Source organism: Uranotaenia lowii, chromosome 2, assembly GCF_029784155.1.
Source record: "Uranotaenia lowii strain MFRU-FL chromosome 2, ASM2978415v1, whole genome shotgun sequence".
NCBI classification, from domain to species: domain Eukaryota; kingdom Metazoa; phylum Arthropoda; class Insecta; order Diptera; family Culicidae; genus Uranotaenia; species Uranotaenia lowii.
The window spans coordinates 210,592,936-210,612,174 of record NC_073692.1 but is presented as its reverse complement, the minus strand read 5'-3'; the positions used below and the strand labels follow the sequence as shown (position 1 = coordinate 210,612,174).

Here is a 19,239-nt window from a genome sequence, read left to right as displayed (position 1 = left end):
AATCCCTGGCATCGGATTTTCGAAAACTGAACGACGACGACGCCGGACAAACGTTTGGTCCATCCCGGAGAAGATCCCTTAAGCCTTTTGCGATTTTCTAAACGAGACGAGACAGGCAGCCGGGTTTAGCTACATGTGGTGGGTGGCCAAAATCCGCCTCCTCTCTACGGGAGTCATATGTTCGACCGGATTGGATCGGTTCCAGCCAACGATGACGACGACCATTGCATCATTGCCGCCACCGTCCTGTCCGCAGCCGCCGGCATTCGATTCGTTGTTGGTCGCCCGAGGAAAACGTGCAGGGATTTAAACAGATAGACTTTTTCATTGACAAATACTCTCACATGGAGTTTTCAGCCGCACACACACAAACACAAACACATAGAAGTGCAAGAAGTGTATTTTAGATTTCCCTCCTGCTAGCTGGCCAGGCCAGGATGACAGAGTGGCTGCAGCGGTCTTCCGGCGGCAGTGAATCCCCCGACGGTGAAAAAGTTCAAGCTGTCAAATGGAATTACCCGGGCGATAGATCTAGTTTGAAGTTCTGGCCGCCTCCGGGTGGACAGTTCCGGCCAACTTGTGAAGCGTGTGAAGCCTCTCTACCCGGTGGGCTGACTCAAGATTGCACCTCACTCACAGTTGCCAGGGGCAAAATGGGTTGAGATCGTCATAGAAGGAGGGCAGATGAAGGATAAATTGAGAGAGCAGGCTTCGAGCCATGCGGTGATTCAACGATTTGACATTCACACTTACGGGTTGATGAGGAAATTTTAAGCTCCCCTGCATGAATGTTTTATGTGTGTCAATAAAGTTCGAATCGAAGAGTAGATTTAGTAAAAATGTAATTTCTGGGGATAGGGAATTTTCGTTGCCTCAGAAATAAAGTCTCAGCTTTCGTGTTTTCTACTAAACCAAGAGTTTTTATTTCAATTTTCTTCATCTAATTCTTTAATAACAACATGATTGTCCTCCGGGGGACCGGTACTAACATGAGTAACTTGAACTAGAAAGAAAAATGGCAAATTTCCCAATTATCAAAATCGCTTAGAAAGGACTTAATTCCGATGGTAAAGCAGTTATGATGGGTTCAAAACTCAGTTATGGAGCCATTGAAGAAGGACTGACCCAACCATTTGGTTATTAACTGTTCCTGTCTTTCTTAAACACTGTGCGCGAGCCATGCGTGTGAAAAACTGCCGAGCAATTTGTAGAGATGAGATGAAGGATATGCAGAAATAAATCAAGTTTAGTGTTCAAGTTCAAGTGAGTGAAAGACGTGTCTGAGTGAATATCTGGATTGAGATTCATAAGAATCGTTAAATCAATACAATGGCGTGGTTGGTAGAATGAGGACAGAGAGCGCAGATTATCAAGGCTGCTGCTACGAAAAATTTATTTCTAATTCGGCCTCCGGTAGAAAGACGGATTGGCACAGGGAGCACAGATTTTAAAGGCTGCTGCTATGAACTGAATTATTTCTGATTTGGTTACTGGAAAAGAGGGAATGAATTTGTAAGCACAGATTTTTAAGGTTGCTGATTTTTTTGTTTTGGTTTGGCTTTCCGGTGGAAAAAGACGGAAATGGCTAAAGATTTCTAAGGCTACTGCTGCTGATTGTTTTTTACGATTCGGCATTCCAGTGGATAAGGAAAGATAAGTTTTTCAATGACTGTTCCGCCAAATGCATCGTTGATATAAGTCTTGAATGACATAAAAATGTTAAAACGACTATAATAAAAAAAAGAAGGAATGACTTTAAAAGCGCAGATTTTCAGGACTGTTGTGGCTGATTGTTTGCTTTGACTTTGGCTATCTGGTGGAAAAAGACGGAATTGACTTAAGAAATGCAGATTTTAAAGGCTGCTGCTGCTCATTGATTGTTATGATTTTGCCTTCCGGTGGAAAAATACGGAATATCTTTGGAAGCGCAGATTTTTAAGACTGTTGCTGTTGTTTGTTTGTTTCAGGCAGCTTCTGCTTATTGTTTACTTTGATTTGGCCATCCGGTGGAAAAAGACGGAATTGGCTTAGAAAGTGCAAATTTTTAAGGCGTTTTTGCTGATTGTCTGCTTTGATTTTTCCTTCAAGTGGAAAAAGACGGAATTGGCTTTGGAAGCGCAGATTTTCAAAGCTGCTGCTACTGATTGTCTTCTTCGATTTGGCCTTCCGGTGGAGAAAAATAACGGAATTGGCTGAGGAAGTATAGGCTGCTGTTGCTCATTGTTTGTTTTGGATTAGCCTTCTGGTGGAAAAAAAGAATTGGCTTAAGCAGCGCAGATTTGAAGGCTACTGCCTCAGTTTTTTTATTTTGACTTAGATTTTTAAGACTACTTTTTTTTTTCGATTATAGTCGTTTTACCATCTTTATGGCATTCGCGACTTTATCAACGCTGCAGTTGGCGGATCGTTATTGAAAAACTATCCGGTACAACTGTGTTCGATGTTTACTCTTGGGCTCGAACTCGCGGACATCGGCTCAGGAGACAACAGACTTGCCAACTGAGCTATATCACAAGCCCAAATTTTAAGACTACACCCAAAATAATTTTCACTTTAAAAATAAGTGACATCTGTTGTAAATTCTCGCCATACGTAATTTCATTTGAATTTTAAGTGATGGGTCAAGTGAATTCACTTAAGTGACCGGTCAAGTGAATTACACTATGACGTTTGAGTGAAATTCATCTGAGTTTCTAAGTAAGTTTCTAGTTAATTATCTCTCGCGTTTTTAAATAAAAGAACATTTATAGAACAGCACTACGATTTCAAATACTTACATTACGTTTTCGCCATAAATTTATGGCGAAAGGAAAATTCCATCGTAATCCCAAGGCAGGTCGGTTACTGCGGATAGTGCGACTTCTAAATCTTCCCTGCTGCAAACCAGAAAATCTGTCCCGTTCAACCCACAAGCTGAAACATGATAACACCTTTAAATAACTTTTTCTTACATCACGTTTAACACAAACTACTGCCAAAATCGCCTATTAAAGAATTGGGAAAATCCAAATCCAGCATAAGCTTTAAACGCTGCTCTTTAGAATTTGCCATTTTGAACTCTGAAAATAAACACAACCTGACATTCACTTGAAATTCAAGTGATGGGGAAGTGAATATTTTTTCTCACTTCAAATTCAAGTGACGACTGAAGTGAATGTGGATGAATTCACTTGAAATTTAAGTGACTGCCAAGTGAAATGTATATGTCGCACTTGAATGAAAGAAAATCACTGGATCCTTGTTTTTAAGTGAAAAATCATGTGTATTTTAAGAGTGAATTTGGGTTCAGTGTGGTGAATATAAATTCCGCGTTCATTTTCACGTCCGAATGGCAATGTGCATTCTGAAATAAATTTCACCGATGACGGAAAAATTTTTGCTTCATAAAAATTAGTTTTTTAATTTGTAAGCACATTTGAAGACAATTAAAGGCTTAAAATACGAGTTTGAAATGAAACGCATACGATATTTTTTTAAACTTTAAAACCCGCTTGGTATAAGATACTGTAATTTCCGCTTCCTCGTTATTGTACAAATCTCTGCCTTCACGTTTTACTGTCCGTCTTCACACCCTCGTACACCGAAAATAATTTTCACTTAAAATGTAAGTGACCTCTGGAGTGAATTTGCGCCATTTGTGAATTCATGTGAATTTTAAGTGACCGTCAAGTGATATTCACTTAAGTGACTGGTCAAGTGAATTTCAAGTGAGTGACGAAGTGAATTCTAAGTGAGCCTGAAGTGAATATGAAATGTATGCTCAGGTCTATTAAATCTTTGAGTAATAGTGATTTTAAGATGAAATTTCGGAATATAAGTTATCAATAAACTTTGTTTAATCAAAACAATTATTTATTTATTTACGAATTCGATAAAATACATTGTTTTTTTCACAAATTTATTGATGAGTTCAAATTAAAGTTTTGGCTTGAGATACTCATTTACTTTTTCGATTTTTTCCCAAAATTTAGGTTGATTTTTTCTGAAAATAAAAAAAAATTAATAATGTTTCGAGGTTTTATTTTCATGATATGTACCTACTTACTTTTATTTGCACTGTTCTTGAAAATTTCAGAATAAAAATACCATCGGGAAGCATTTCCGAAACCTGTGTTGAAGGACAGAAAGAAAAATAAACATTAAATTGAAATATTTTGATTATTGAAAATTTATCACAACTTACATCCAACAAAGATTTCCCACCATGGCCAATTTATTCATAGTTGCTCTGTAGAAGTTACAACTTCTGCCGATTCATATTTTGGCCCCTCATTCGGATGAATAGTTGCACTACGACATATTATCCGCCTCACAGGATATTTTTCTCGGGCTCTGGAAGTATATAATTGTTATGAAACTTATATAAATGACTCTTTTTCTGCACCTACCAGCTCATACACAATTCTGTTATGTTTCCATAATAAAAACAATCTTTCACAACATGGCTGTCATTCGCTACCTGTACATTCATTTCAATTTTAAGTGACCGATCAAGTGAATTTGACAATTAAGTGACGGGTCAAGTGAATTTTAAGTGAGAATGTAATGAAATTGAAGTGAGCGGCGAAGTAAGTGGATTTTCAGAGGAATTTCAAGTGACAGTCACTTAAAACTTATGTGATGAGTTAGTGAACATTGATTCGGTCACTTGAAACATAAGTGACGGGTAAGTGAAATCTACATGAGCCACTTGAAATGAAGAAATTCACTGAACTCCCACTTTTAAGTGAAACGTCAAGTGTATTTTAAGTGTGATTTTGGGTTCAGTGTACTGTTGCTGATTGTTTGTTTTGAATTGCCCGTCTAGTTGGGGAGGCTGTTTTTAAGAATTATATCGAATTACTCCGGCTCTCGTAAACAGAGTAGGACTTGTCGATCTTGGATCGATCTTTGCGAGATCGATCTTTTGAACTCAAATTTCCGATTTTTGGATCGATTCTTCAGCCTTGGAAAAATCGATTAAAACGGTTTATTTTCGATCAGATCTTTCGATCTTTAGAGGATTTCTTTCATTTATGCCGAAGATTTTCAGATTCCGTTTCGTGAAGAATTTTGATACCCGCACCATCCAAAAGACTGCTTTCATTTTTTCGTGATATCATGCTACTTACTATAATCTAAAGATTATAAGTACGTGCGGGGTTAAAACTAAACTACGAAAATATCATGCTACTTTGAAAATCGATACCAACTTAATAGAAAATGTTTTTAACTTTATATCAAGCATTTTAGATTTTGCAATTTTTTAATAAAATTTTCGAGACAAGTCCGGTTTGGCCCTGATGCCTGGCTATTGTAAAAATGCCCGGCTTTTGCTCGGGATTATTCACTTTCTTATTTGGAAAATTGAACAAAAATCTCGAATATAGTTTTAAATTATTCTAAAACAAAAACAATACTATTGACATACAACGACATATTATTTCTATCTTTCTGTATTTCATTGGACTATCCCATTAGCAGTTATCCACATGATGGGTGCCGAAAAAAACCTTTCCAAACAGCTTGAAGGAAGAGAAAATGAAAATTGATTCACAGCAATTAAGAACGCACACACCTCAGGGATGTGTCTGACAATAAATTTCAACGGAAAAACCAATTAATTTCCGCATCGATTATTTTCCATGCCGATTGTATCTGAATGTGTCGTTTTTTATTTGTATTAAGTATGTTAAAATAGCATATTGAGTATCCTCGCTGTATGTTGGTGAAAATTTCAATTGATTTTAGAAGTCAGAACAAAAAAAGCAACGAATGGTTCAGCAAAATTTGAGGGGGAGTGCAAAAGAAGGACGGTAACTCATTTTGGGCACTTTTATTAAAATCCCCGTTTTGCTTAAGTGCACATTATTCCTTATCTTTCGACGAATGGCCAACCGGATGGGGCGGAGGCCAGCAGCAGCAAGAGAGACAAGCACAAGAGACCCACGCCATTTGCTGAGCTTTACGGAATTTGTAAGAACCACATCGTACTTTATCATGAATTGCCTCATTCGGGAACCGCCATTATTTCTGATTCAAATAACAAGCCCGCAATCGTGGGACTTTTTTCGATTCTCCCTTGTCTGGGATTTCTTTGGGGAAGGTCCTTTTTGGTTTCATGGTTAGGACTAATCCGACCTCCTCGTCCTTCCCCCTTCATCATATCCGGACAAGAGTAATGTGTTCAATTTTAACATCAATAAAAAGTGTTTTCCTATCAACAATTCGCTTTTACGGTTGCCCTCTTGGACTTTGTTCTCGTCGTCGGGTGCCATGGTATTGAAAATGGACTGGAGAGGGCCCTTTTTCGTTTTTGTGTTTGGCTAAATTTACTTCCTCACCAGACCTAAATTTGGGAGTAATATTGAGGAATCGTTTCGAAAGAAACCCCTCGTGGGGCGTCACTTGTTTAACCTTCTTGTTTTGATAAAGTAAGATTATCGCTCGTTTTTTTAGTTAAATAAATGAGCAGTGTCCTAACGATAAATCGCTAATCGCTAACCAATCGCTTAATCTCTTATAGGCTATATGTACGAGAAAAATAAATTTAGGGAAAGAGCATCAGATATGAACAAAATCTATTTGAAACAGTGAATTCGTTGCAGAAAGAAATTTTCTAAGGGTTTCTATATTAAATTTTTATTGAATTAAGTAGGTACAGTTTAGAAAAGAAAAGATTTTTCCGTGAAAAAATGTTCTTAAGTTATTAATTAAAATGTTTTTTTAAATGTTGAAAATGTTTTAGCATGAATAATTGAACACAGAGATCTGTTGATAAGGCTATGTTAGAATCATTTCACACGTTTAGATGTATACATTAAGGGGTAAAAAAAACTCGTGGTATACATTGCTGAGGCATTGCTGAAAAGAAACCGGAAATATCGGACTTATTTATGCAAATGGTATGAATATGTAAAAAAATGTGTTACTCTGAAAATCAAATTCAGCCAAAACTCATCAAATTTGGGAGTTAGTCGTTTTTTAAAACCGATTGATTTTAATAGGAGATTTGAAACAATGTAAAATAATAAACAAATGTAAAAAACAACAAAATATGTGACAAAAATGACAAAAATGACAAAAATGACAAAAATGACAAAAATGACAAAAATGACAAAAATGACAAAAATGACAAAAATGACAAAAATGACAAAAATTACAAAAATGACAAAAATGACAAAAATGACAAAAATGACAAAAATGACAAAAATGACAAAAATGACAAAAATTACAAAAATGACAAAAATGACAAAAATGACAAAAATGACAAAAATGACAAAAATGACAAAAATGACAAAAATGACAAAAATGACAAAAATGACAAAAATGACAAAAATGACAAAAATGACAAAAATGACAAAAATGACAAAAATGACAAAAATGACAAAAATGACAAAAATGACAAAAATGACAAAAATGACAAAAATGACAAAAATGACAAAAATGACAAAAATGACAAAAATGACAAAAATGACAAAAATGACAAAAATGACAAAAATGACAAAAATGACAAAAATGACAAAAATGACAAAAATGACAAAAATGACAAAAATGACAAAAATGACAAAAATGACAAAAATGACAAAAATGACAAAAATGACAAAAATGACAAAAATGACAAAAATGACAAAAATGACAAAAATGACAAAAATGACAAAAATGACAAAAATGACAAAAATGACAAAAATGACAAAAATGACAAAAATGACAAAAATGACAAAAATGACAAAAATGACAAAAATGACAAAAATGACAAAAATGACAAAAATGACAAAAATGACAAAAATGACAAAAATGACAAAAATGACAAAAATGACAAAAATGACAAAAATGACAAAAATGACACAAATGACACAAATGACACAAATGACAAAAATAACAAAAATGACAAAAATTACAAAAATTACAAAAAATACAAAAATTTCAAAAAATTTCAAAATTACAAAAATTACAAAAATTACAAAAATAACAAAATTTACAAAAATTACAAAAATTACAAAAATTACAAAAATTACAAAAATTACAAAAATTACAAAAATTACAAAAATTACAAAAATTACAAAAATTACAAAAATTACAAAAATTACAAAAATTACAAAAATTACAAAAATTACAAAAATTACAAAAATTACAAAAATTACAAAAATTACAAAAATTACAAAAATTACAAAAATTACAAAAATTACAAAAATTGCAAAAATTACAAAAATTACAAAAATTACAAAAATTACAAAAATTACAAAAATTACAAAAATTACAAAAATTACAAAAATTGCAACTATGACAAAAATAAAAAAATATATTACAAAAATTACAAAAATTGCAAAAATGACAAAAATAAAAAAAAAACAAAAATTGCAAAAATTGCAAAAATTACAAAAAATTACAAATATTACAAAAATTACAAAAATTACAAAAATTACAAAAATTACAAAAATTACAAAAATTACAAAAATTACAAAAATTATAAAAATTACAAAAATTACAAAAATTACAAAAATTACAAAAATTACAAAAATTACAAAAATTACAAAAATTACAAAAATTACAAAAATTACAAAAATTACAAAAATTACAAAAATTACAAAAATTACAAAAATTACAAAAATTACAAAAATTACAAAAATTACAAAAATTACAAAAATTACAAAAATTACAAAAATTACAAAAATTACAAAAATTACAAAAATTACAAAAATTACAAAAATTACAAAAAATACAAAAATTACAAAAATTATAAAAATTACAAAAATTGCAAAAATTAGAAAAATTACAAAAATTACAAAAAATACAAAAATTACAAAAATTATAAAAATTGCAAGAATTACAAGAATTACAAAAATTACAAAAATTACAAAAAATAAAAAAAATTACAAAAATTACAAAAATTACAAAAATTACAAAAATTACAAAAATTACAAAAATTACAAAAATTACAAAAATTACAAAAATTACAAAAATTACAAAAATTACAAAAATTACAAAAATTACAAAAATTACAAAAATTACAAAAATTACAAAAATTACAAAAATTACAAAAATTACAAAAATTAAAAAATTACAAAAATTACAAAAATTACAAAAATTACAAAAACTACAAAAATGACAAAAATTACAAAAATTACAAAAATTACAAAAATAACAAAAATTACAAAAATTACAAAAATTACAAAAATTACAAAAATTACAAAAATTACAAAAATTACAAAAATTACAAAAATTACAAAAATTACAAAAATTACAAAAATTACAAAAATTACAAAAATTACAAAAATTACAAAAATTACAAAAATTACAAAAATTACAAATATAACGAAAACTACAAAAATTACAAAAATTACAAAAATTACAAAAATTACAAAAATTACAAAAATTACAAAAATTACAAAAATTACAAAAATTACAAAAATTGCAAAAACTACAAAAATTACAAAAATTACAAAAATAACAAAATTACAAAAATGACAAAAATTACAAAAATTTCAAAAATTACAAAAATTAAAAAATTACAAAAATTACAAAAATTACAAAAATTACAAAAATTACAAAAATTACGAAAATTACAAAAATTACAAAAATTACATAAATTACAACAATTACAAAAATTACAAAAATTACAAAAATTACAAAAATTACAAAAATTACAAAAATTACAAAAATTACAAAAATTACAAACATTACAAAAATAACAATAATTACAAAAATTACAAAAATTACATAAAATAAAAAAAATTACAAAAATAACAAAAATTACAAAAATTACAAAAATTACAAAAATTACAAAAATTAAAAAATTACAAAAATTACAAAAATTACAAAAATTACAAAAATAACAAAAATTACAAAAATCACAACTATGACAAAAATAAAAAAAAATATTACAAAAATTACAAAAATTGCAAAAATGACAAAAATAAAAAAAAAAAAAAAAATCGCAAAAATTGCAAAAATTACAAAAATTACAAATATTACAAATATTACAAAAATTACAAAAATTGCAAAAATTACAAGAATTTCAAAAATTACAAAAATAACAAAAATTACAAAAATTACAAAAATTACAAAAGTTACAAAAGTTACAAAAATTACAAAAATTACAAAAATTACAAAAATTACAAAAATTACAAAAATTACAAAAATTACAAAAATTACAAAAATTACAAAAATTACAAAAATTACAAAAATTACAAAAATTACAAAAATTACAAAAATTACAAAAATTACAAAAATTACAAAAATTACAAAAATTGCAAAAATTACAAAAATTAAAAAAATTACAAAAAATAAAAATTACAAAAATTTTAAAAATTACAAAAAATACAAAAATACAAAAATTACAAAAATTACAAAAATTACAAAAATTACAAAAATTACAAAAATTACAAAAATTACAAAAATTACAAAAATTACAAAAATTACAAAAATTACAAAAATTACAAAAATTACAAAAATTACAAAAATTACAAAAATTACAAAAAGAACAAAAATTACAAAAATTACAAAAATAACAAAAACTTCAAAAATTACAAAAAATACAAAAATTATAAAAATTACAAAAATGACAAAAATTACAAAAGTTACAAAAATTACAAAAATTACAAACATTACAAAAATGACAAAAATAACAAAAATTACAAAAATTACAAAAATTACAAAAATTACAAAAATTACAAAAATTACAAAAATTACAAAAATTACAAAAATTACAAAAATTACAAAAATTACAAAAATTACAAAAATTACAAAAATTACAAAAATTACAAAAATTACAAAAATTAAAAAATAACAAAAATTGCAAAAATTACAAAAATTACAAAAATTACAAAAATTACAAAAATTACAAAAATTACAAAAATTACAAAAATTACAAAAATTACAAAAATTACAAAAATTACAAAAATTACAAAAATGACATAAATGACAAAAATGACAAATATTACAAAAATTACAAAGATTTCAAAAAATTACAAAAATAACAAAAATAACAAAAATTACAAAAACTACCAAAATTACAAAAATTACAAAAATTACAAAAATTACAACAATTACAAAAATTACAAAAATTACAAAAATTACAAACATTACAAAAATTACAATAATTACAAAAATTACAAAAATTACATAAAATAAAAAAAATGACAAAAATTACAAAAATTACAAAAATTACAAAAATTACAAAAATTACAAAAATTACAAAAATTACAAAAATTACAAAAATTACAAAAATAACAAAAATTACAAAAATTACAAAAATTGCAACTATGACAAAAATAAAAAAAATATATTACAAAAATTACAAAAATTGCAAAAATGACAAAAAAAAAACAAAAATTGCAAAAATTGCAAAAATTACAAAAATTACAAATATTACAAAAATTACAAAAATTACAAAAATTACAAAAATTACAAAAATTACAAAAATTACAAAAATTACAAAAATTACAAAAATTACAAAAATTACAAAAATTACAAAAATTACAAAAATTACAAAAATTACAAAAATTACAAAAATTACAAAAATTACAAAAATTACAAAAATTACAAAAATTACAAAAATTACAAAAATTACAAGATTCTGAACCGATCTACGTGACAGTTTACAAAGTAGTGACATTGGTCCGCGCTTCAAATCGTAATTTCGAGTGAAAATCATTTTCGTTTTAACTGGTTTTCCGCGAGACGCGTACAACGGAACACCCAGAGTCGTCGGGAAGTGAAAGTTATTTGCAAAGTGCATTGGTTAAAGACAATAATAGACTATATTGTTCGCCGTTGCTAGTGTTATAGGCTGTGCAGTGCAGTGTTGTTGTTTTCTGGATTCACCACAAGCCAACTAGGTAGCAGCTGCGTGCAACTTTGTGTGCAAGCTAAGTTTGCTTGGCTTTCTCAGCCTCCTAGTTGCGAGAGAAACAGCTTCACCAATAGCAGTGCCTCTTTATTGACGGTGAGACACCTGCTGCCGAGTAGTAGAAGCTTCAAACCCCAATTGGATTGCATACCTTAAGGCTCTTTCAAATACCTGCATTTCGTCTTCTGTATTCCGAACTTGCTTGCACCTTTTGACGTCTTGGGCAAGTTCCATTGGAAAAAGGTCAAAACGTCCCTACTTCAGGTTGTACCTTGAACGCTTGGCCGAAGTAGTGTTTATAGAGGTTAAAGCGTAGTCGTTACCCGCTCCGGCGGAAACGCATTACCGGTCACCTGGACCTTTAACCCTTGGGTGAACCGAAGGTAGCTAAGGTAAAAGGGTAGACGTTACTCACTTCGGTGAGCACGCATTGATCCTCATTTGGTCCATTTGTCGAGAAATAACGTTGTGCTGAGGTCCTAAAAAGCTCCTTCTAGCCCGGCAGCCGTCATGGCTGCAACCAGTACCCCCACGGGGGTAACTACAACCGGGGATCCACCTGATAAAAACGATAGAACGCTCCCCGAATATATGGATAGACTTGGTACATTCGGCAAGCTCATAATTTTATCTTTATGTCCTGCTGATGAACAACAACTACCGAAAAATCCTTTTCTCGTCAGTAAATCGATCGACCAGTCAATTGGAAAAATTGAAGCCGCCTACACAGAAGACAATGGCTCCAAGTACGTCATCAAAACCCGTAGCGCTAAACTAGCCTCAAAAATGATGCAAATGAAGGAGCTTATTGATGGTATGAAAATCGTGGTCACCCCCCATCCTGTTTTTAACGTTAGTCGTTGTGTGATAAGCTGCAAAGAAGCCATCGAACTAACTGAAAAAGAGCTAGAAACAGAACTGCAAGGGCAAGGAGTTTTGAAAGTTCGTCGTATTACACGGATGGAAAACAAGAAACGAGTAAACACTCCAACGGTGGTTTTAAATATTTCTGGAACAGTTATTCCGAAAGAAATAAGAGTGGGTATAATAAACTGCAGAACTCGTCTATTCTATCCCTCCCCACTAGTATGCTATCGATGTTGTTCTTATGGGCACACAAAAGACAAATGCAACAACGAATTAACTTGCCGAAACTGTTCCAAATCGCACGATTTAGAGGAGGAAGAACAGTGTAAAGAGGATCCTTACTGCAAAAACTGTCAAGGAAAACATGCTCCAATCTCACGAAAATGTCCTCTATATAAAAAAGAAGAAGAGATTGTAAAAATCAAGGTAGAAAGTGGAATGACTTTTGGAGAGGCTAGGAAAGAATACGCCAAGAAGCACGTGGAAAACTCCTACGCTAATGTTTGTGGAGCTCAGCAAAGACTCGAACAATTCAGAAAAGATCACGAAAAAGATTCACAGATCGCTAAATTGCTTGAAGAAAACGCAGCATTGAAAGGAAACGCAAGATCCGGTGTGAATGAAAATGAAAACGTTGAGAAGCTTCGATTAGAAGTCCAGAAGCTAAGAAAAATCGCTAAAGAATTTTTCGAGCTTAAAGCCAAACTTAAGATCGCTGAAGAGAGTTTGAAGATATCCGAAAGTGAATCTGATAAAGAGATGGAATCAGAACCTGAACGATCGACATCCTGTGTTCAAAGAAAAACAGCTTCAACCGGTGACACACCAATGTCGAAAAAACAAAGATTAAGTTCGAAAAATTCTCTACCGCTCAGTCAAAGCATGGAAACCTCTGAAATCGAAGACAGCCAAACCGAAACCGAAAGCGTAAAACGAAGAGGTCGACCTCCAAAAAATCGAAATGGCCAACAAAGCAAAAAGTAATCTGAATCAAAATGGACCGGCACTCGAAAATGGACATGGCTTTGGAATAATTGATATGGACGAGACTGAAATAGGTGGCATCGACCGACGCAACTCCCTTGGAAACTGTAACGGAACTGATGGAAACATAGCCCTAGCAATAGGGGAAGATGAAGAAGGAAGCTGGAACGTGGAAACTACACCACAATTTGTTCATAGTCAGCAAACTAATCGCCCTGCCAGAATAAATATACCATCAATACTAAACACCCAACCAAATGTTATCTCCTGGAATTTCCAAGGATTGCGACCCAAGAAGGCAGAATTAGACATCCTGATTCAGGAACAATTGCCACGCGTCATCTGCCTGCAAGAAACAATGTGCCATTCGCAAAATTGTCCACGTATTTCTGGATACCAAATTTTCCATCGACCACGAGTCACCGGGACTCGAGCAGCAGGAGGAGTCATTATAGCGGTCAGAGAAAATATAGAAAGTGAAGAAATCGAACTCGAAACTCCTTTCGAAGCTGTAGCCGTTAAAGTAGGACCACCGTTCAACGTGATCATCGTCAACATATATTTGCCACCGAGAGAAAACATCACCAATAGCCAAATTTCTACTTTGCTAAATCAGATCCCGAAGCCTCTTCTGTTGGTTGGGGACTTCAACGCCCACCATCCTCTGTGGGGTTCAAATCACTTTAACGCACGTGGCCAAATGGTTGCGCAATTTGTAGAAGAAAACAGTCTGGTAGTGCTCAACAGTGATGATCCAACTTACGTCGATCAAAGGCATGGTAGTTTTTCTTCCATTGATCTAGCTTTATGCTCGAATGAACTAGCCGGACATCTGGATCTATGTGTGTTACCAGATGCTTACAGTAGTGACCACATACCACTCTGCATAAGTTTTCCGGGAACGATACACCCACGCGCTAATCGACCAAGATGGAAAGTCGAAGAAGCCGACTGGGAACAGTATCAAAATGTACTCAGCTTCACCAGAGATGCCAACTCCGAACGTCAAGTAGAAAAATTGACAAAATCCATTTTGGAAGCGGCTGAACTTACCATCCCTAAAACGAAAGGATTTATAGGAAAAAAGTGTGTACCATGGTGGAATGCGGAAATCGCAGAGCTTGTGAAAAAAAAGAAGAAAAGCTCTGAGGCAGTTGAAAGTTAACAGAACAAATCGTGAACAACTTGTGAACACTTATCAAAACACAAACACAGAAGCAAAAGAAGCAATATGAAAGGCGAAACGGCAAAGTTGGGAAGAGCTTGCCGGAAATTTTTCATCGCAGACTCCACTGAAAGAAATGTGGGGTAATTATCAAAAAATACAGGGGAAAAAACGGCAAAATGAAATCAACGCGATCGAATACAAAGGAAGATCGACTTCTGACCCCGCAACTATCTGCGAGATGTTGGGAAACGCTTTCCAAAAAGTGTCCAGCACAAGAGCATATAGCGATACATTTCTGGCTCACAAACAGCAAGTTGAATCCAATTCGCTACCCATCCCCGAGGATTCAGGACCACACAACCAGAAATACAGCATGTACGAGCTGGACGAGGCGTTAGATGGGCTTAAAGGCTCCTCACCGGGACCGGATAGTATACACTATGCAATGATCACACACCTTCCCCTAGATGGAAAAATCTTATAACCGGCTGTGGGAGGAATCAGTTTACCCGGCAGAGTGGACAAAATCATTTGTTGTTCCCATCTACAAGGGAAAAGGGCGACGAGCAGATCCTTCAAATTATCGGCCAATTTACCTTAACAGCTGCATGGGAAAAGTCTTCGAAAGAATGATCAACAATCGTTTAGTCCATCTTCTCGAAACAAGAGGACTTTTATATCATCACCAATTTGCTTTTCGAAAGGGGAGAAGCACAGCAGACCATCTCTGCACCTTTGAAGAAATTGTTCGAGGTGCGCTCAACGAAAACAAGGTGGCACAAACGGCTTTTCTTGATGTCAGCAAAGCGTACGACACACCGTGGCGTAGGCTTTGTTTAGAGCAGTTGGCAAACAACAACGTCGGGGGAAAAATGCTGAGCTTTCTACAGGAAATGCTTCGCAACAGGATATTCCAAGTAACCACCAACGGAAAAATGTCCAGCTTTAAGTCGATGGAGACCGGGCTATGCCAAGGTTCGGTACTAAGCGTGACAATGTTCTTAATTGCGATCAATACTTTGACGAACTACATTCCGCCGAATATCCGGTGCCTCATATACGCTGATGATGTGATACTGATAGCGATCGGCGAAAATGCAGAGGACACAGAAAATAAACTTCAAATTGCCTTCGACCAGCTGGAGTCCTGGGAAACAAATACAGGATTTAAAATATCTGCTTCAAAAAGTGCTACTGTTGTCTTTCGAATGCCTCGTAAGAAAAAACCGTCAAATCCAAGCAAGCTGAAGTTAACCGGTATAAATGTGCCCCGCCAATCATCCCATAAATGTTTGGAAGTCATTTTAGACCAACATTTGAAGTTTAGAGCTCACACCGAAGAAGTCAAAGCAGGGTGCCATCAGAGAATCCTATTTATCCGGAGCATAGCTGCTAGAACATGGGGAGGCGACCGGAATACTCTTATAAAACTCTATAGAGTCACTGTTCTGGAAAAACTGTTGTATGCAGCTCCAATTTTGTCCGGCATTGACAAAAGAAATCTCCAATCTTTGGAAGTGGTGCACAACGCAGGACTCCGAGCGATTGTTGGAGCATTCAGAACGAGCCCAGTTGTAAGCCTTCAAGCGGAAACAGGAATACCTAGTCTGAAAACATTGCTAGATCAGCGAACTATACTGTACACAGTCCGGCGAGCTGCTGTAGATCACGTTGAAGAAACCATAGAAATAGACCACATTGTAAGCGAGGTTAGCAGCAACAACGACTCTGATGAAAGCTCTGATGAACGATGGGGCGAACAAACCAGGTCTCAGCCAAATTCCTTTAGAGTTAGAGGTCAAAACATGATGACTGAACTAGACTTACACGTGCCAAGAACAACTCTTTTTAGAACACCAGAATGTCCTCCATGGCTTAGATCGAAACTCCAAGTGGACAAAAGCCTTCATAACAAATTGTCTCAAGGTGCATCCTCGTATGAACTCAGGAATATGTTCACTGAACTACGGCAAACCAAATACGGTATTCATAGAACGGTATTCACTGATGGGTCGAAACAAGATTCCAGGTGTAGATATGGAGTAGTCAGCGAAGAGATTGTGTTTCGAAAACGCTCAAACAATATATGTAGCATATATACAGCCGAAAGTGAAGCAGTTAAACATGCATTAGCATGGATAGCCGACCAGCAAAGACCTCGTGCTTATCTACTATGCACCGACTCAATGAGTGTGATATCAAACCTTGAAAAGTGTAAGATAAGCTCTAAGTGGAAGGATTGTATACAAAACATGTATAATCAGATCGTTCAAACAGGGGCAGAAATTGTGTTTTGCTGGGTTCCCAGTCATATCGGAATCCCGGGAAATGAAAGAGCTGACTTTGAAGCTAAAAATGCCTTGGAACTACCGCAGGAGGACCAAGAAAGCGTCGACTTCAAGGAAGTGCAAAAAATCGTCAAGACGCAAATCACAAACATATGGCAGGCACAGTGGCACAGGAACCTAAACAACAAATTACGAGAAGTAAAAAACACTGTTTTACCTTACAAGTTAGTGTTCTCGGGGAATCGGAGAAATGACGTAATTTTAGCCCGCCTGCGGATTGGACATACTCAGCTTACTCATGCGTACCTCTTAGACAGAGTTGATCGCCCACTATGTCCAAGGTGTAACGAAATTCTTACAGTAAAGCATATCTTCGTAACCTGCTCTCAACTAGACGAACAAAGGGAAAACCATGGAGTGCCAGGAAACCTTCGAGAAGCACTAGCTGACGACAGTGAAATGGCGAAAAAAGTGATCGAATATTTGAAATCCATCCAATTGTATGATAAAATTTAGCAACATATTGTAACACAATTTGAAGGACCCGAATGTCAAAAAAGGTCCATAATAATAATAAAAAAAAAAAAAAATTACAACAATTACAAAAATTACAAAAAATACAAAAATTACAAAAATTGCAAAAATTAGAAAAAATACAAAAATTGCAAGAATTACAAGAATTACAAAAATTACAAAAATTACAAAAATTACAAAAAATACAAAAATTACAAAAATTACAAAAATTGCAAAAATTACAAATATTACAAATATTACAAAAATTACAAAAATTGCAAGAATTACAAGAATTACAAAAATTACAAAAATTACAAAAATTACAAAAATTACAACAATTACAAAAATTACAAAAATTACAAAAAATACAAAAATTACAAAAATTACAAAAATTACAAAAATTACAAAAATTACAAAAATTACAAAAATTACAAAAATTACAAAAATTACAAAAATTACAAAAATTACAAAAATTACAAAAATTACAAAAATTACAAAAATTACAAAAATTACAAAAATTACAAAAATTACAAAAATTACAAAAATTTCAAAAAATTACAAAAATTACAAAAATGACAAAAATTACAAAAATTACAAAAACTACAAACATTACACAAATTACAAAAATTACAAAAATTACAAATATTACAAAAATTACAAATATTACAAAAATTACAAAAATTATAAAAATTACAAAAATTACAAAAATTACAAGAATTACAAAAATTACAAAATATACAAAAATTACAAAAATTACAAAAATTACAAAAATTACAAGAATTAAAAAAAATTACAAAAATTACAAAAATTACAAAAATTACAAAAATTACAAAAATTACAAAAATTACAAAAATTACAAAAATTACAAAAATTACAAAAATTACAAAAATTACAAAAATTACAAAAATTACAAAAATTACAAAAATTACAAAAATTACAAAAATTACAAAAATTACAAAAATTACAAAAATTACAAAAATTACAAAAATTACAAAAATTACAAAAATTACAAAAATTACAAAAATTACAAAAATTACAAAAATTACAAAAATTACAAAAATTACAAAAATTACAAAAATTACAAAAATTACAAAAATTACAAAAATTACAAAAATTACAAAAATTACAAAAATTACAAAAATTACAAAAATTACAAAAATTACAAAAATTACAAAAATTACAAAAAATACAAAAATTACAAAAAATACAAAAATTACAAAAATTACAAAAATTACAAAAATTACAAAAATTACAAAAATTACAAAAACTACAAAAATTTCAAAAAATTACAAAAATTACAAAAATTACAAGAATTAAAAAAATTACAAAAACTACAAACATTACACAAACTACAAAAATTACAAAAATTACAAAAATGACAAAAATTACAAAAATTATAAAAATTACAAAAATTACAAAAATCACAAGAATTACAAAAATTACAAAAAATACAAAAATTACAAAAATTACAAAAATTACAAAAATTACAAAAATGACAAAAATTACAAAAATTACAAAAATTACAAAAATTACAAAAATTACAAAAATTACAAAAATTACAAAAATTATAAAAATTACAAAAATTACAA

At 31.6% G+C, this 19,239-nt stretch overlaps 1 protein-coding gene and 1 long non-coding RNA gene across 2 annotated transcripts in view; one reads left to right on the top strand and one right to left on the bottom strand.

Moving 5' to 3' along the window:
• LOC129742288 (nephrin-like) overlaps positions 1–19,239 on the top strand; it is a 587,776-nt gene that overhangs the window by 42,045 nt on the left and 526,492 nt on the right. The window lies entirely within an intron of this gene.
• LOC129741688 (uncharacterized) lies at positions 3,884–4,762 on the bottom strand. The gene is made up of 3 exons (XR_008736479.1): positions 4,184–4,762; positions 4,046–4,108; positions 3,884–3,982 (listed from the first exon to the last, which is right to left on the bottom strand). It is a non-coding gene; the product is annotated as an uncharacterized LOC129741688 (long non-coding RNA).